Genomic DNA, 20,994 nt, shown 5'->3' with positions numbered 1-20,994 from the left:
TTGATTGATTAGAAATAAAAGTGTAAGTAAATTTCAAGACATTAATACTCATCAAGCCATTAATACTCACTGTCGTTGATTACAAATAAAAATTATTTGTATTTTATGATTTAATATTTATTAGCTCACTAACTTCTTTTTTTTTTCTGTTACTTATTATATTTCCTATCCACTGTCCATGATTTCAAATGTTTTTAGTTATATAAATATAACTGAAATTTATTACATTGACCTTTCAATTTCTTTTATGTTAAAAAAAAGGTATAAATATGGTTACATTTAGCAATTTTCATATCTTAAAATCCAGATTTGGTAATTGATGAGCTCACACTTAAGAAAATAAAAATTCTCAAATTTTGTAATTCAATTTAATCTCTATTATGAGTAAACATCTAAATTTTCAAATGTTGTTTTTATTATCATATGTTTATACTAAATTTCTTCAATGATTCTTAGATTGCAAAGATGAATATGGTAATTGATGAGCTTTAAGACTTTTAAAAAAGGTTGGATAATTAACGTTACCGTTGTTTGAAAATTTTTCATTCAAAAATTGAAAAACATAAAAGAGGAACTATTAAGAATTGTGAAATTAATAGTAATTGACAAAGAGGTAATTTTTTTATTGAGCATGTAAAATATTAGCGTTTGTCATCCAATTTTTTATCTCTCCCACTTATCTATAATGTTTCGTAATGCATGGAATAAGAATTGAAGTTCAATTTTTTTAATGACTTTATTGAAAAGTTTGGAGATATGTTTGAAAATGGAACAACATATGTGGTCAATTAAGGAAACATCAAACAGGTTGATATGAGATACATAAATGTTCATTCGAAATTGAGATATACTTATAAAATATCGGTGAGGTAAAAGAAATTAAAGGAGAATCATTCTTTCTCAGGAAGTAAGATTTTTTTGCAATTTTGAACCGTTAACAAATGATTATCAAAGCATATGTACATATATATTTTGGAAATACATTTTCTTAATTATTTTACTATTTAATTAGTTTAAATAATCTATTTATTTTTTCAGATGTTATAGGGGGAGTTGTACAAATAAAGCCTATAATTTTCAAAAAGATTCGTGATGGAAATTATTCAAAGGGAAGAGAGACAATAAGTAAGTTTTTATTGTATTACAACTTTCAAATTATTTAAATACATACTATTTACCTAATATTTTCTTACTCCTGTTACATATACAGGTTGAATACAATAAAATTGAGAAAATGAAGGACAATATCTAGAAGAAAATAGCAAGACACAAAAAAGGGATTCTAACAAAAAAAAATGTCAAATCTAACTAATTTGAAAGTACTTATTTGTTTTTAAAACAATTCATTGTTGTGAGCATGAATATATAAACTAAAAACTAAACTTAAATTATAGGTGAGATTAGCGTATCATCCACAAATATTTGTATAGTTGCCAAAAATTTTGACTATTTTGAGAACCAATGAAGAAACCACAAGGGTCAAAAGGAAGTGTGGAGAAGAACAGAGGTCAAGTAACTGTCCCCATTTCAAGGACAAGCCTATCGAGGAGCCACCCGCATGCAAGCACCGCCAAGCGCACACCCTTGCCCGTGAGGGCCCTTACCACGCGCGCCGTGTCGCTAACCTCACAGCGCCCTGCCGCTAACCTCACAACCGCCCTGCCATGCACGCGCTGCAGCTTGCCCACGCCTATGCCAGCAGCCCACGTGCCTACGCCCCCTGCACGCCGAAGCGCTTGCGCGCCCTGCCGCCACCAGCGCCCATGCGCACCCTACGCCCGCCAGCGCCTTGCTGCGTATGCCGCCAGCACACTACCACCTAGCGCCCATACCTCTTGCGCCATACCGCCCACTAAGCGTCGCGTGTCACAATCGCACTTTAACGGGACTCAGAAAGCGATTGTGCGGCACTAGCTTTCACCCTCTAGCAAGTCAGCCAATACGAAAACGAATAGCCGGTGGCACAATGGCTATATGTCGCAACCTTCACCCCCGTTCTCGAGAAAACGGTTTTGGAAAACGAAGTTAGAGAAAAAGGTTTTGGAAAACGTTTGAAAGCATTTTGGAAGTTGTTGTAAGATTGAATGCAAGAGAATAGATTAACGACAAGACAAGAATACAACGCAATGTAGGGAGGATGACTAGGTGTATCCCCTATAGTACATTCTAAGGCATATTTGCTATGGCAGGCATGAACATGCAAAGTGACGAGGAGTCACTCGCCACCAAAAGTACAAGGAAAAGAAAATAACAAGCAACACTAAATACATGGCATAAAAGTATGTGGAAAGAGGTTGTTATGGGCATGCAACCACAGGCAATAGGCCTTGGACGAGCATGACTATGACATTCTCCCCCACTTAAATGGTTTACGTCCCCGTCAACCGTTGCTGCTCGAACTCTTCAATCGCTGTTGCAGCTGTCTTCAGGTCTTCAGTACGCTCCCAACTGATCTCTTCATCTGGGAGCCCTTTCCAGTTGACTAGGAATTCTTGTACGTCCCTTCGTGGTCTTCCTACTCGGCGTGTCCTTTCAGCGAGGATTGACTCAACTTCTTTGTCAACCTTGTTTGTCAACGTGACTGCTGGACGGGTTATCTCATTTCGTGTAGGGTCGACAGTGTCTGGGGGATAAGACTTCAGGTTGTTCACGTGGATCACTGGATGAATTTTCATCCATGAGGGTAGTTGTACCCTGTAGGATGTCTTGCCCACCTTCTAAAGGACGTTGACGGGTCCTTCATATTTCTGCACAAGGCGCTGGTTTTTGTTACCTCAAAAACGAAGTTGTTCAGGTCTCAGCTTTACAAGGACTTGATCTCCTGCCTGGAATTCTAAGTACGCCTTGATCTCCTGCCTGGAATTCTAAGTACGCCTTGATCTCCTGCCTGGCCTGTCCACATCGTGTCGTGACATTCTCCAAGTAGGAGCTTCCTTAGGTTCCCAGAATGGGGAACGTACAAACGGTTACCTTTGGTGAAGAGAAGGTCGTTCTTGACCCAAAACTGTCGAGTCTTCCCTTCGTTGGCCAACTGAATTATCACCTGGGCAACTGGGTCATTCTGTAAGTTCTTTTTGATGGCTTCACGAATGGATCCTTTTAGCTTGCTCGCTTTTAGGTGAGCTAACATGCACAGGGCCGCATGTTCGCTCTTTCTACTAAGGGTATCTACTGCTTGATTTGCTCGACCTGGCTTATGCTCGAACTGAAAATCAAATTCGGCAAGGTATTCTTGCCATCTAGCTTGTTTTGATAATAACTTTGGTTGATTGAAGAAGTGACAGACTGAACTGTTGTCAGTCTTGACAACGAATTTGGCCCCTAGGAGATATTGCCTTCAGGCCCTCAAGCAGTGGACTACTGCTAACATCTCTTTCTCGGAAGCAGCATACCTCCTTTCAGCATCATTCATCTTCCGACTCTCATATGCAATGGGGTGACAGTCTTGGAGCAGCACTCCTCCCAGGGTAAAGTCTGACGCATCTGTCTCGACTTCAAACGGTCGTGTAACGTCTGCAATCCCCAGCACCAACCCCTCCATCATCACATTTTTCAAACTCTCAAATGCGGCTTGACACTCTAGGGTCCAGTTCCACTTTTGATTCTTTTTTAGTAGTTCAATCAAGGGTCCTGTCTTTTTCGAGAATCCTTCCACGAATCGTCTATAGTAGTTGGCTAGTCCGAGAAACGAACGTAGTTCTGTGATGGATGTCGGAACTTTCCATTCTTGAATGGCCTTGATCTTCCCATCTTCCATGCCTATTCGACCACATTCTATGACATGGCCTAAGAAACTGATGTGTTCTTGAGCAAGAGAACACTTTTCCCGCTTGACATACAACTGGTTCTTCTTGACCTTCTCGAAAACGAGCTGTAAGTGTACCTGGTGTTCTTCCATGGTTGGACTGTAGACGACTATGTCATCCAGGTATACCACCACAAATTTTTCGAGATATTCGTGAAACACTTGATGCATTAAGGTGCATAAGGTGGCGGAAGTGTTCGAAGGCCAAAGGGCATGACAAGAAATTCAAAGGCCCCATACCGAGTGACGCAGGTTCTCTTCGGCTCGTCTCCTTCTACGATGCGCACCTGATAGTACCCCGATCGTAAATCTAGTTTAGAGAAGTACTTTGCCCCATGAAGTTGATTGAAAAGGTCTGTGATGATGGGCAAAGGGTACTTGTTGCGAACTGTGAGCTTGTTTAGTGCTCGATAATCAATACATAGGTGGAGGCTTTCGTCTTTCTTCTTTTGGAAAAGAACTGGGGCCCCAAAGGGAGCCGTAGCCAGGCGGATGAATCCAGCATTCAATAATTCGTCAAGTTGTTTCCTCAATTCAGCTAACTCGGGAGGAGCCATCCAATAGGCGTTCTTAGTGGGCACTTTTGCCCCTGGTAACAACTCAATCTCATGATCTATCCCCCATCTTGGAGGTAGAGCCTTGGGCAGGTTATCTGGCATTACATCGACATACACATTTAAAACTCGCTGGATTTCTCTGGGGACTGGCTCTTCAGAATTTCCGCCTTCCACAACAGGGATGGCCATGAACATTGGTTCGTCACAAGCAAGACCCTTCTTTAGTTGAAGTGCTGATATCATCTTCACTCCGCTTGGTTGTTTGATGCTTGTCTGAAAAACTATGGGATCGGAACCCGTTATAACCAGGCACTTGGCGAGAGGCATGGGAATGACTTTGTGTTCCAACAGAAATTCCATTCCCAATACGATGTCGAAGTCATGCATCCGTACTATCACAAAATCAACCTGTCCACTCCATGTCCCTAGCTTTACTGAGACTCTCTTGGCAACTCTCATGATAGGGAGGGTGGTCGAGTTGACAACTTTCATCTTTCCTGGGTCTTATCCCATCACAAGTTCAACCGACGCGCTTCGGTTTCCGTCATGAAATTGTGGGTGGCACCAGAATCTACCATAGTTCTTTTTGCTTCTTTCTAATTGACCCATGCTTCCACATACATCAGACCACGTTCTAGAGGTTCCTTCACCTCCTCGGCTTTCCTCTGAAGCGCCGATAAGAATTTGAGCGCTCCCATAAGGGGGTTGTCATGGACGTCTTCGGGAGGAGTATCTGTTTCAGGGCCTTCCTGTTCGGTCGCTCGATCGTTCGTCAATGTGGCTTGGAAGGCCTGGATGTCAGCTCGATTCTGACACTCATATACTCTATACGGTCCTTTACAAATGAAGCAAGACAGTCCTATCTGGTTGTTATTGTTCTGTGGGTTCGGCCCTCTCCATGTATTTCCACCTCTCTACTGGAAGGGTCTGCAGTCTCCCCCTCCATTTTTGTCAGCTCCCCTACTTTTAGGGGACCCGATCTAGCGGGTTTGTTTCCACTACTAGAAAAAGCCTGGTATTCTTTTGCTCTTGTGGAGCATCGTTACTAAGATCGAATAGTTCTTCGGCTGTGGCATAAGCGGTAGCGATATCTTGTACTTTTTGTTCATACAGCTTAGCCTGGGCCCATGGTTTCAAGCCCTCCATAAAGGCAAAGACCCTATCTTTCTCGGACATATCACGGATGTCCAACATCAACCCTGAAAACTATTTTACATAGTCTCGAATATTTCCTGTGTGTCTTAACTCACGTAGTTTACGACGGGCGAGGATCTCTACATTTTATGGGAAAAATTGGGATCTAAGTTCCTGCTTTAGTTTTTCCCATGTGTCGATGGTACATCTGCTTTCTTGTACATCTACATATCTCGCTCTACACCATAACTTCGCATCGTCAGCAAGATGCATTGTGGCTAGTGTGACTTTCGATTCTTCTTTCACAGTGCTTGTCGCCTTGAAGTACTGCTCAAGGTCAAAGATGAAGTTCTCAAGAGCATTAGCATCTCGCGCCTCACAGAAGGGCTTGGGTTCGGGAATTTTTACCTTGTTGAACTGAATAGGTCCCCCAGCTGGGGCCTGATTTCCCACTGCTCTCATGGTGAGATTTACTTTGGTGCCTAATTCGACAATCTCTGCCCTCATGTCGTCAATGGCGGCTTTGAAGTCGTCGGTCAGCTCACTGACCATCTGAACAATAGTCTTTTGGGAGATGTCTATTTCTTCGACACGCTCCTCCATGTAGGCGATTGAGCTCGATGAGCTTTCGCCACGCTCAAGGTTATCAGTTCGCTTACCTTGCCTTCAAGGGCCTCAACCCGAAGCATTAACTCACGTGGAACAAGTCCATCTATGCGGGCATTTACGGCATCAATTCCATCAGCTTTGGTGGAGATCTCATCCAACCGAGATTCCACATATCTAAGGTTGTCAGGGATTTCCCTTAAGAACAACAACTGTTCTCCGATCTCGACGAGTCTGTCGACGTGGGACTTGCCCAACTGTTTTGTCACGAACATGGTTACTGTTTTCAAACTCGAGGAGCCAACAAGGCTCTAATACCAACTGTCACAATCGCACTTTAACGAGACTTAGAAAGCGATTGTGCGGCACTTGCTTTCACCCTCTAGCAAGTCAGCCAATACGAAAATGAATAGCTGGTGGCACAATGGCTATATGTCACAACCTTCACCCCCGTTCTCGAGAAAACGGGGTTAGAGAAAAAGGTTTTGGAAAACGTTTGAAAGCATTTTGGAAGTTGTTGTAAGCTTGAATGCAAGAGAATAGATTAGCGGCAAGACAAGAATACAACGTAATGTAGGGAGGATGACTAGGTGTACCCCCTATAGTACATTCTAAGGCATATTTGTTATGGCAGGCCTGAACATGCAAAGTGGCGAGGAGTCACTCGCCACCAAAAGTATAAGGAAAAGAAAATAACAAGTAAAACTAAATACATGGCATAAAAGTATGTGGAAAGAGGTTGTTATAGGCATGCAGCCACAGGCAACAAGCCCTGGACGAGCATGACCATGACACCGCGCGTGCACCCTTGTACCAGCGCCCCTGCCCCACGCCCACGCGCACGCCAGCGCCTTGCCCCAACACCCGTGCACATGCCTACATGCCAACGCTAGTCCCAGCGCTTTGCACACACGCCTAGCGTGCCACCCAACCCCGTGCCCGCCCCCAGCCCGTCCAGCCCAACGTGCACACTGCACTACCTTGCCGCCCACTGATTACGCTTGTTTACATGCGTAAAAAGAAGGTTTTAGATGCTGTTTTTACAATGTTTCAGCTTTGTTTCGGATTTTTCTCGATCGTTTGAGTTCCAATTCATGCAAAATTCATATATTATGGTTTGTGGTTGGCTTATATTGTATCTATGACATTTTAGGACCATTTGGGAGTGCAAATTAATCAAAAGAAGCAAAAAGACGGAAAAACCATCATGGGAGGCGCCAGGCGCCTGGGAAGCCTGCAGAAAAACAGGTTTTTCTTCCAACTTTGCCCTTAATGAAACGCGTCTTCCAATGCGTTTTGGTGGTTCCAACCGATGCATACGTGTAGAAGAAGTGTTCCACTATCAGTTTGAGCACGATTTGGTCAGTCAAAAGAGTTGGAAATGGGTGATTCACCATCGTTTTAGGACCTACCTAACCAATTCTGCACAGCTATAAATTCCAGCAACTTCTCCACCAAATTCATCAAGCCTTGCTTCCTTCTCTTGATCATTTTTAGTGTTTCTTTGTTGCTTTCTAAGTACTTTTGAGTTGCTTTCATTAGTTGCTTTTGGTTTTTAAATCCCGAGTACTTTACATTCTTTTATTGAGATTTGTTTTGTTTCCATTTGTACTTAGTTATTTTCTACTTATTCAAATATATAAAAATCTAGCACTTTGCTTATCTTCTCTTTGCCTTTACTTTATTTTTAGTTAAGAGAGTTGTATTTTTGGAGGAAAGAGCACGTGACACTCTCCCTTGCTTGAAAGAGAAGGGCGAAGCTCTCAATCCTGATAAAAACTCTCCGTTAGTTAACTTTTGTTTTTCACACATGCATTCCACATTCAACCATTTTACTTGCTGTATTTTCTTCAATATGTCTTTCTAAATTCCCGTCTCTAGCCCGGTTATGGATAGTTAGCCTTTTATGTCTAAAAAGGGTTGCTAAGAAGTAGTGTTTTTACTTTCCATTCATTGCTCAACATGTTTTCCCAAAAAGTTAGGATTTAGAGAAGGCCACTGTAAGTCTTAACAAGTCAATACTGAAAATGTTGCTTATTTGCATTGTTGAGTGGTTAAACCGAGGAGAGGAGCGCCTTAGACATAAGGGTTCCGCTTAAGTAGCCTAGACATAGGACCTTAACCCGAGGTTGCGACTATTTCCATCCTAAAACTAAGATATATCTCATAATAGACATATTAGGGAATGTCTTAGGACTTTGAACTTGCTTAGACATAAGTAAAGTGAGAAGCGTAGTCGTTAGTTTCTAAAGTAAAATGCATATTATCCTTAGCATGTCCTTGATTCTTTGTTGGCTAACTTGAAGTAAATCGGGTCAGGTTTTATTATTATAAGTCCAAATCCCAAATCCAAAACCATTATTTGTGACCACTTCCCATTTTACAAGAATCACTCATTTCAACATTCACTATTCTTTAAAACTTCAGAGTTTGGAAATTATTTAGAAGTCCTTGAGGATCGATACTTGGATACTCCATCCATTTTATATTACTCTGACAGGTGTGCGCTTGCATCTATATAATTGTTACCACGCTTAGTGCGTGCGTTCAGCATAAACACCCAGTCACCCACTCCTCCCAATTAACAAATATATTTCTTTAACATTTTGATTTATTCTTGGGAGATTTGTTTTGGATTTTATCTTTGATTTCTTTGTTTTATTTATCATTTTTAAAATTCACTTTTAGGCAAGTTTTAGACTTTTTAGGAATTTATCATTTTTAATTTTCTTTTTAAATTTGTTATTTTCCTTAAAAGGCCAAGGGCCTCGGCCTATAAATAGGCTTGTACCCCTTCATTGTAACACAGCCTTGGATTATTGAAGTTGAATAGAATTGAGAGTGTTCTCACCCCTTGTCTTATGCAAACCCCTTCTCAAATTTCGAATCCTTTGTGTGGTTGAACTTAGGCCTTCGTATTTGAACCCCTTGGAGCATGCTTGTTTGATTGGTCATCAAACTCGTTGGGTGTTTTCGGCCTCGAGCATAGTGAGTCATCTGTCTGCTTAAGGTAACGACTGCAAAGGTAATCCGTCTAACCTTGGCCTTTTGGGTTGAACCATCTATATGATTGGATTCAAGTGGCTTGTGGCTCGAGTAGCTCAATACGCTTGGGTTGTCACGTATCACAAACATACTAGCTTTCCCATATAATACAGACCAGAACATGCCCTTACCTCATATCTTGTCCTCTCCTCCATCCTACAATCCCATAGGGCATATAAGCATCGCCAACGTTCTTAAATGCAAATGTGGTTCTGTGTAATTTGGGAGATGATAGTAGGTAGCTCGAGTGATCATGTGCATAATGAAAATGTATGTGAATGAATTGATCATGATTGTGATAAGAAGGAAAAGTGGGATTAAAATGACGAATCATATGACTCATTGACAAATGAAGATGAATGTGATGTTCCTGATAAAGAACAGACAAATGATCAAGCACACAGATGTCTGAATATCACTTTATAAAGCAGGAGAAAATTGAATATCGAGTCAAACAACACATTCATATGGCAACTTAAGGGATCGAATCCTAAGCGGAAGCGTTTTATCGCTTGTGATTCAATTTGGTTTTAAAAGAAGAACGATACCGGTTCTTATAAAAAAGCACAACAATTCTATTTAAAATCGAGGTTAAGCCTCACGGGGAATAAGAAAACTACTTACTTTTGAAGATCGTTGGCAGATTCTCTTCCTCGAGCACGAGCATCGTGATAGCACGAATAAAAACTCTCAAATGTGTAATTGAACACCACCACCAAGTTACCTCGCTATGTCTCAAGGACTTAAAAACGAGATTGTGGTATCTCGTATCTTGGAGAAATGAGAACGAAAAGAAAGGAATTGAGAATCGGTTTTTGTGAGAGAGAACGTGTTCTTCCTTTTTGATCAACAACTTCAAAACACAGGGAAATACCTTGTGTTTTATAAAGAAAGGACGGGAGTGAGGGAGGGGAAGAAACTTCCCACTCTCCACTTCACCACTCTCCCAGCAAAATTGTTGGAGAGTGGTGAGTTTCCATAATTAACAAACTTGTATATATATTCATTTATTTAATTTAATAAATAAATTAAATGATTAATTAAATTAAAACTGTTTTAATTTAATTAATAATTAATTAAAACATATTTAATTAAATAATTAAATTTTATTTAATTAAATAAATAAATATTTGTATCATATTCAAATATACATTTCCCTCGTAACCTATAGTATTTAATATGAATCTAATTCACATTAAACTTTAACTTTATAGTATTAATATGAATCCTATTCATATTATTCTCTCATAATATATAGTTTTATAATGTATCATCATACATTATCTTAAATTGTGTCATACACAATTAACTCAAATTCCCTTTAATTAAATTTGAACAATTCAAATTACTTTCCAAGATTTTATATTCTTAATTACCCTTTACGAGCTAGCAAGAGGACCTAATGGACTATAGATCAGAAGCTTCAACGTTACGAGATTAATTTGGTTAAACTCATTAACGACCTTAATCAACATACGTTAACTACGGGTTACTCCACTAAAAACCTGCAGCTGAACTCTTCTCGCTATAGATTATTTATGTGTCCACTGATATCGACCATTAATGACAAGTCAATCCTTCACGAGTGCTCGTAACTCAAGATGGGTCAAATTACCGTTTTACTCCTGAGTTACATCTTGCTCCTTAAATACTACTCTCACTCATATAGATCAAAGGACGAGCCCGCACGGGCAGGAGTCCATAACTCACTCAGGATTGAGAATGAGTTGTCTGGTCATCCTATGAAATAGCAATCTGTTAGTCAACAGCGTTACATCTAAAGATCGGCTATCTCGCGGTCCGGTCTTATACAAACTCATTGTATAGGATACCCCCACTCGCATGTCTCCACACGAACGACCTGGATCGAGTCGTCTATAACATTTACAGAGTGGGCTATATCCATAGTGTTGCCAGGATAAGGTACCCAGCCTTATCCATATCCTATAGACCCTTTAGGTTATTCACGGGACATTATCCACTTGTATATCTGAGTATATCAAATATATACCTAGTATATCAGGGGTATATCAAATATATACCCAGTATATCAAATATATACCCAATAGATATACTGTCCCGGTTACATGATAATAACCTCGGATGTTTAGTTTATTGAATTTTGGACAATGCAATGCTATGAATTCAACAACAAATTGATTGAATAAAACTTTATGAAATATATATTTGTTTTTACATAAATACAAACTACGAGTTTAAGGGAACACACCCAATAACAACAATTGATAGAAGAACCATACTCAATGTCACGATTGAGCCAAGGTTGGTATGCTAGGAACTTACTGGACATGATGAGAATGTGTATGTCATGGCAAGTAAGTGTTTTGGAACCGAAAACGTTGAGGTGGGTAATGTATTCTATCCAAAGAAAAAGTTGACTATGAAGATGTTCGTCTTAACAATGAGAAATAATTTTGAATTATGAGTTAAAAGGTCAATGAAGGAGCTATATACCCTATGTGTATCTATGATAGCAGCAAATGGAGACTTCGTTAGAATGAAAAGATGTAATCTATTGATAAGATTGAAACAATACCCCATTTCCATACATGCTCTTTCGAATTGTTGAACCATGACCATGGCTAGATAAGCCAAGAGTTGGGTTGTAGGACATTATGTACAATTGAAGTTCATAGATGTCTCATGCACGTATAGACAGAAAGACAAGACATGCAGTAGGAGTACGTAACTTGAGTTATGAGATTGCATGATAGGTGAAAGAAGCACTCGAACTTGTCTGAGGATCGCTAGAAGAGTCATATAAACTACCAGGCGCATATGGTGAAACCCTCAAAATCATGAACCAAGGTATACTTTTCGACATGAAACTTGAGGATAAAAAAAATTTAAAGTACATGTTCATGACTTTGGGTCCTCTCGTTAGGGGAATCTTAAATTGCATCCACCCAGGCCTTATTGTTGATGACACATTTTTCAATAGGAGGTATAAAAGGACGCTAACAACTGTTTTTGTTGATGACAATAATCAAATATACCCAATTGCCTTTAGGATAGTTGATCGGGAGTCTGATGATTCATAAAAATGATTTATGTCTCGTTAAAAATGTGCGCTTGGCGTAACTGCAAGCTTGATGATTGTATCCGATCATAATTTTAGCATTAATATGCAGTTGATAGTGTATTTCCCAATGACTTCCATGTAATTTGTAATCATCATCTAACGATGAACTTGAAGGAAAAAAATTTAAGAACAAATCGAGTGGATATGTTTCTATTAATGGCTGCAAAGTCATTTCATGAATCTAAGATCTAGATGAACTAGGCCCAACTCAATGCTAGTGTCCAACGACGGTCTGTGTGCTGGACTTCACCATCTATCACCTTCAGTTGTAACTTAGTCGTTGGCTACACACAACGTAATGCTAGGTTAGATATTAAATAAACTATTGTAACTATCATAAATAGAATACCATAACAATCATTTACACGCAAGGTGACTTGAAGATTGGCTAGCACTCGGAATGGACGAGAATGAGTGCAGACCATTGAAAAAGGTAGTGAACGACATCATTGCTTAGCTTATTCTCGATGCGTGGACGCATAATAACTCACGCTTAGAGAGTTGTTTTGTGATATTCTCGATGAAAAAGTAGAATAGTGAAGTACTCGGAGGTCAATTTTGCCTATTATACAAATAGATTTGATGAAATTGCAATGTTATGAAATATTTTGCACTTCAGTTAGGTACTGTGAGAAATTCTTGTTATTTTTTGAAAATTTTATTGTACCGCAGGCGATTCTAGAGCATCAAAGATTAGCAGCTGGATTGGAAAATGAAGCAGTAGAGTGCAATAGCCTTAAGTTATGCAGCTGTCCTTCTACCTAATTCTATACAGCCCATGTGGTTGCCCTAATTTTAACGAACATATAAAAACTAGAGGACAGGTAGCCGAGAAAGGGGAAATCCCAAGGAAGAACATTCTTTTACACATAAAATTAAGGAGATTAACACTTGAAGGTGGTGTAAGAAGGAAGAAGAAGACACCCTTCTACTGGAGCCTTTACCTAGTGGACACACGAGATATGTCTTTGGGTATTTCCTATTCCAAAGGAACCTCAAAATGGATTGCACTATTTCTTTTTCTTCTCTGTTTATTTTCATTTGTAACATAAGCTAAACCCAAAAAGGGGGAGAGTGTATAAATTTTTCGTTATCAACGTCATTCTCTTGTTGTTCGAGCAAATATTTTTTGTTTGAGCAAGGTGTGTACTGTTTGATATTATTTTGAATGGTTGATTAATATTTATGAATAATTGCTTTTGATTTTGTAAGAACTTCAAATTTGTGTTTAACCTTGCTTGATGCTTGCTCTATGCTTTTATATATAGTGTGAAACTTTAGTATAGTGGGAACTAATTAATGGTGTATCCTGGTAACTTGGAAAAGTACTATGTCTGTTTAACTAGTAGATTTTGTCTCTAATGCTAGAGCATTGGTCAGTAATAGTTAACGAAAGGAACCGCCCCTCCCTCTTGTTTTATTATCAAATATTACTCTCTCGTTATTCCATGTGTTACAGTTGTTTCTTTGACATTTTTAAGTATTTTTATCTTTAAGTGTTGTTAATAGTTTTGCTCAAAACATTGCAATTTTATGATATATATTTTCTTGAGTAAATTCTGAAGCAATTAAGTGATTACAATCCCATGGAGACAAAGTTAACTTCTAACTTTCTACACTCTCATTTATGTACTCTTACTCTTGCATGTGCTCTAGCACAAGGGTTGTTGGGACAACAACGCAGTGTCGAGATAGTCTCATATGCCTAAATACCTACTATCTATGAAAAAAAATATATGAAAATAAATTTGAAGAAAATAAATGTGATGAGTAAAAAAAATTAAAGATTACTTTTTAACGTAAACTAACCTGTAAGACATGTGGGCAACCGTGTACATACTGTACTTCTCGACTCGTTCGATGTTATCATTTACTTCTCATGATGTCTCGACACCATATTTGGTCCGGCTTTTTTTTCAATTTTTATTATTTATTTGTTGGTATAATAAATGAGAAAAAATAACACAGAATTAAATTAAAATAAACATTTTTAGTTTTATTAGACAAAAAGAAAATAATAACAAAAAATTAAAGAGACAAGAGAGGGAGGGAGTAAGTTTCGTTCTTCTCCCTCTCTTTTTCAAAATAGTTTTGAATTTTTTTTATTTCTTTTCTCAAAATTAACTCATAATTTCCTCAGAGGAGGGGTTTCATTTGTGTGAAGGGAAGAAATGTAGCAGGAAATGTAAATAAGGGAAATAAGTTTGAGTATAAACATTTTTCTTTCTTTTCCACTTTTATAAAAGAATCCACTATGACCCACCATCTGTAAAAAAATCTTTCTTCCGATCTCACCAACTCCACCATAACTCTCTCCCCATCTCTCACAACCTTCCATATCTTTTTTCCCCTCTCAACGCAAATGTGGCAAGACACCGCAACGAATTCGACGGCGGTGAATAGGTCCGTCAGAAGCAACGAACTTCGACGATGATATCGACTTTGACAGCATGACCCACAGCCTATTCATCCTAGCGGCAATGCAGATCTGAGTCTGACGACCGATACTACGCACGAGACCCATAGGTACTTTTACCTCTGGCGGCGTGAATAACATCTGGTGGCACAACCAACCTCCAACGACCCATTCTGGCGCAACCACGAACAACAGTGATGTTCAGCAGCCTGACCTGGCTCCCACTAGCACATCAGCTCCAACGACCTCCCTCCCTGCAATAAGCTTTAAGTGAGTAAGAAAAAATAAATATTTTTCTTTTCTAAACCAAATTTTTTAAGTAAAAATTAAAACTTATAAAATAAGTTTTAAATCAATTTGGGAAAAGAAAATAAAGATTGTTTTTATAAATAAGATTTGTTTTAAAGTATAAAGAGTTTTTTTAAGACTAAGAAAATGAGGTTTAAAATAAACACTTCCTTTTAAGTTTTGAGCATTTTTCAATAAATAAAATGTTAGATTTTTAAAAATAAGACTTTGTTTTTAAATAAAGAAAATTAATTCTTTTTTAAATAAATTTTGTTTTAAGATAAAATGAATTTCAAATTGCAAAATAAAACATTAAGTTAAATGATTTTTTTTTTAAATAAAGTTTTAAAATAACGTGTTCGGATTTTAATGAATATCTACCTTACATCCTTAAATGTTGGCATAATGGCAATAAATATCTACTTTACATCCTTAAATGTTGGCATAATGGCAATAGGCTTCATTGATTTTAATCACGATCCAAGTTCAAACCCTTATGTGCCTCTTTTTTTATTATTATTTATCTTTGTTTTTCTAACTACTAATTACTTCGAAAACTCCAATGACGGAAATTGGAATCTTCCAATATTCTAGAGTTGATAAATTTTTTTTTAATGGCCTTCATGTCACTCATACGTATTAATTCATATCTTATAACAAAGTGTAAATTAATATAACGTGAGATATTTCAATCAAAACACAAAATAATTTTCTTTTAGACCAAATAAATAATAGGATAATTTTTGACAAAATATTGTATCGTTTTCGAACGGGTGTCGTAGGGTGCTAACACCTTCTCTATGCTCAGTCGACTCCCGAACAAACAATTTGATTTTCACAGACCAAATATTTTAAAATAGGTGACCAATCACACCTCGTGGATGGTTGGTGGCGACTCCAAACCCTCATCTCGTGAGACCCTTCAGGGGATGATGTCGGCCGCTCCGCATCGCAATGACGTTGCGACAGTATGTTGTTAATATATCTTTTAAGGTGTTATAGAGGCTATTAATGATCTTTTCAAATATCTTAGTTCTACTTCACAATGCATTAAAAGATAGATTTTAAAACAACAATTTTAGATTATCCATCATTTCCTTAATTTCCCTAAACAAGAAAAAATAAAAGTTGTGAGAAATTATATAAATAAATAAATAAACAATCAAGCACGGGAGAGGGAATGAAAACAGAAAAAAATATGAAGGAAAAAGTTTATGCCTTCAGTCTCGGTCAAGATTGTCACTAGGTCCCACTGTGACTAAAGGGAGAATCAAATTTCCTGGTGGAATTCAATGCAGTTTACATAGGGCCTTTAAAACCTTAGTCCTGGTGCTAAGACCATCGGAATTAGTTTCAGGATTAGCACTGGGACTAATGACAAAATACAAACTCGATGCACATAACATTGGGCCTAAGCTTCTACCATCAGTCTCGGTGGTGCACCCAATCATGATTACAACTATGAATAAGTCCTAATTTCAAAAACTGATAACTTATATACTTTTTCAAATACATCATCAAAATGTCTTTCAGAGGGTCGAAAATCAATTTTATGCTCTATTGGAGAAATAAACCAACCTAAATAATAAAGCCTAACTAAATTAAAACCTAAATCAAACTTATCGTTCATTTTTTAATAATGTAAAGGGATGAACCATAGAAATCTTATGATAAGCGCCAAGGTTGCTCGGGTTTACAAAGCTGGAGGTCCTTCTAGGATTCTTTCAAACTTTAACAAAAGTAGCTGACCTACCAAATGGTTCCAACCAAGAGTAAGGTTAGAATATGAATCACTCTAAGATCAAACCTAAAATCTATGATGGTCACTCTTAAATTCTAGGACGACTCACTTCAGAATTAGTTTGATTGAGACTAATCCAATGAATCAGTTTAACATCAAACCCAAAACAAGATTTGAAAGAGACAACACCAAATGTGTTAAGGAACAAAAGTTCTTGATTTCGATATGTTAAATTTGAACAATCTCAAGCATTACAAGCCTTTAAATAGGCTAAATGGTGGTTCAACAAAGAAATACCAAAAATCTTTCAAAATGCTATTGAATGCAAATTGAAGAAAATAAGACATGCAATTTAAAACTTGATTGCACATCAATCTAGACGTTTAAATGCATAACAACAAACACAGAATTGCTTTAAATTGTCTTAGGAATCAAATATAGAAGGCGCTTCACGTTTGGATGAGGTTTGACAAGTTTTGACTGCACAAACTCTCGAGAGGTGCAATCTGCAAAGGCACATGTTCACAATTTTGCACACTTTTTTTGTCCTCCATGCCATCTCTCAACATAGACAATATTTCCAATGTTATCTATGCTCAATTATCTTCTTGACTCATTGAAGTAACGTTGTAAATAAATTTGGGCTCAAAACTCTTTGTTGGTTCTTGTGAATTAACTAGCTTTTGAAGATGTAGTGTGAAAGCCTCTTGAATCTTATTTGCCTTGCTTCATGTAATTGCTCCTTTGTGTACATGTAATTGGTCACAAATGGATTCGTATCATCCCTCCTTTCATTAAAAAGATTTGTCCTTAAATCAAGGTCTTCATTGACTACATCAAAACGAATCAAGTTAGTCAAATGGTAAGCTTTGACAAGTTATCCCTTACCTAGTAGGTGCTTTATGATTTTCTTCCATGGACATGTCATTTCTTTTCTTCTTTCTTCCTCGTGGGTGCTTGACTTTGCACAACTTGTTGAAGTCCTTGAAGCGCAACCTTGAAGTCTTGACGTAATATTGATCTTCTTTGTCTTATTTGGTTTGGGCTTGAACGAACGCTCCGTTCCTTCCAAAAGCGCTTCCAAACCCCAGTACTTGGTTTGTTGACATTGTGCTTGGTTTTATTTTTCCTCAACTTGGTACTTTGCATTTACATTCTCTGTTGAGTCCCGACATACATAAAGGGTCCAATTATTTTAGCTCATTTGTTTATGGATAAGTTTTGACTTATTGAAAAGAAAGAAAAAATAATAATAAAATAAAACATAGAAATATGTGAAGCTTGTTGGGCAAGCTTGGGTTTTCTTTTGTGGTGTGTTTCGTGGGTCTCATTTGAAGAACACGTGAAAAAAAAAATTGGGAGCTTCAGTGTGGGTGCGAAGAAGAAGAAGAGAGGGAGAACTTCTTTTGTTGAAGGAACTATGCAAGAGTCGAAGAAGAAGAAGAAGTTGGTTTGTTTGCCGGTTCGTTGTTGATTTAGTTTGTTCCTCTTTCGTTTGAGTTTCTTCGTGTCGTTTTCACCGGTGAGACCTTTCCTTGCTTGCTTTTGATTCCATCTTTGGTAGATGAAGGATTTTTGTGTATCCATTGTTAGCCAGGCTCTCGTCTGATGTATTTTGTTGTATCCTCTAACTACGACTAGGGAAGAAACTTTGTATAACCAATTATTCTTATAGCGGATGATTTTCGGAGCTGTCCCGTGGTTTTTCCACTTACACTGAGGGGTTTTCCATGTAAATCTTGGTGTCTCTGCTTTTCTATTATGTGCTTGTGATTTTATTTCTTGCAGAAAGTTATCGATTACATATTAAAAATCAACAAGTGGTATCAGAGCTCCAGGTTGGCAAGCAACCAAGTCGGGTTGATTTTAGTGGTTGGTTAAATTTTTGTGTGTAGTAATGGATGTCAACACAAGCCGAATGATCAATTTGAATGCAACAAATTGGCAATTGTGGAAAGAGAAAATGGAAGACTTGCTATATTGCAAAAACTTTCATGCTCCGATTAAGGGAGAGTCGGCTAGGCCAAAAGATATGTTCGATGAGGATTGGGAACTCTTGAATAGACAAGTAGTGGAATATATACGCCAATGGGTTGATGATAGTGTATATTATCACACTTCTAAGGAGACGTCGGTACACGCTTTATGGAAAAAGTTGGAGGATTTGTTCGAAAGGAAGACAACATGCAACAAAGCTTTCTTCATAAGAAAGCTGGTAAATTTGAAATACAAAGAAGGAACTTTGATTGCAAAGCATTTAAATGAAATGTAGAGCATTGTAGATCAGCTAATGAACATGCAGATAAACTTGGATGATGAACTCCAAGCTTTGTTGCTCCTGAGTTCGTTACTGGATAGCTATGAGACATTAGTGATCTCTTTGAGTAATTGTTCGCCTGATGGAAAGGTCACCATGGGTATGGTCAAGAGTAGTCTCCTAAATGAAAAGGTGAGAAGGAAAACGGTGAATCCTTCGACAAGTCAATCAGAAGCTCTTGTCACAGAGAATCGTGGTAGAAGCCATAGTCGCAATAGGAATCAAAATAATAAAGGAAGATCAGCGAGTAGATCGAGTAAAAATATTCAATGCTTTTATTGCAAGAAGATGGGCCATAAGAATATCCACTGTAGAAAATGGAAGAAAGATCAGAACAAGTAAAAGAATGACAAAGGGAATGAAGAAAAAGATACTGCAGTAGCCACAAATAGTTATGTATTGATTGTTTGTGAGGAAAATGCAGTTTAATTTCGCATGTCAGGATACTGATTGGATAGTAGACAGTGGTGCGGGAATTCATGTTACTTCCAAATGCGAATTTTTCTTATCCTACAAGTCAGGTGACTTTGGAATAGTAAAGATGGGAAACAATCATACATCAAAAGTCATGGGTATTGGAGATGTGTGTTTGGAGACTAGTAGTGGATGTACCTTAATTCTGAAAAATGTTAGACATGTTCCCGATATGCGATTGAATCTCATTTCCGTAGGACAACTTGACGATGATGGCTATCATAGTCATTTTAGAGAGAAATGGTGGAAGCTCATCAGAGGCTCGTTAGTGGTAGCCAGAGGAAGTAAGAACCTCAACATGTATGTGATGACTGTGAAACTTGCAAAGAGCCTGGTAAATACAGTGGAAGATGAATCGCATATGGAGTTATGGCATAAGAGACTTAGGCACATGAGTCAAAAAGGATTGGAAGTTCTTGCTAGGAAGGATCTCATACCACAAGCAAAGGGCATCTCTTAAAACTTGTACACGTTGCCTAGCTGGTAAAAAACACAGAGTATCGTTTAAAGCTCGGGCACATAGAAGCTCCAATGTATTGGATATGGTGCATTCCGATGTTTATGGTCCTATGAGAGAAAAATCTCTGGGTGGTGCCTTGTATTTTGTCACATTCATCGACGATCACTCTAGAAAGATGTGGGTGCGTATCCTAAAATCTAAGGATCAGGTCTTAGATGCGTTTAAGGAGGTTCAAGCTAAAGTAGAAAGAGAGACAGGGAGACAACTGAAATGCATTAGATCTGACAATGGTGGTGAGTATAGAGGCCCATTTGATGAATGTTGTTAAAGGCATGGGATCAGACATCAAATGACAGTTCCTAATACTCCCCAGCATAACGGTGTGGCTGAAAGAATGAATCTCACCATTGTAGAAAGAGCCAGATGCATGTTGTCGAATGCAAAATTGTCGAGATGTTTTGGGGTGAAGCAGTGCAGACGGTAATGGATTTGATAAATCTTTCTCCTACAGTTTCTTTGAAACGTGACATGCCTCATAAAATTTGGACAGGAAAATATTCTTCCTATGATTATCTGAAGGTCTTTGGATGCAAGACATTTGTTCATATTCCCAAAGATCAGAGATCAAAGCTTGATAGTAAAACCAAACAATGCATATTCTTGGGCTATGCATATTCAGATTGAAGACAAATGAAAATAGCTCACAACCAAGGTATGAAGCGAGATTGGTTGTGAAAGGGTTCAATGGGTGTAGATTTTGAAGAGATCTTCTCACCAGTGGTGAAAATGTCATTTATTAGAGTTGTACTTGGTTTAGCGGCTAGTTTGAATTTGGAGATTGAGCAGCTTGATGTGAAAACTGTTTTCCTTCATGGAGATTTGGAGGAAAAGATATATATGGAACAGCCAGAGGGATTCCAAGTAAAAGGCAAGGAACACTTGGTGTGCAAATGAAAGAAGAGCCTTTATGGGTTAAAGCAAGTAACGAGACAGTGGTATAAAAAGTTTGATTCGTTCATGGGGGAGCATGGGTACAAGAAAACAACTT

This window comes from Momordica charantia (genome assembly GCF_013281855.1).
Source record: "Momordica charantia cultivar OHB3-1 chromosome 10 unlocalized genomic scaffold, Mcharantia_2.0 BLBB01000010.1, whole genome shotgun sequence".
NCBI classification, from domain to species: Eukaryota; Viridiplantae; Streptophyta; class Magnoliopsida; order Cucurbitales; family Cucurbitaceae; genus Momordica; species Momordica charantia.
Note: the sequence above shows the minus strand (reverse complement) of the source record.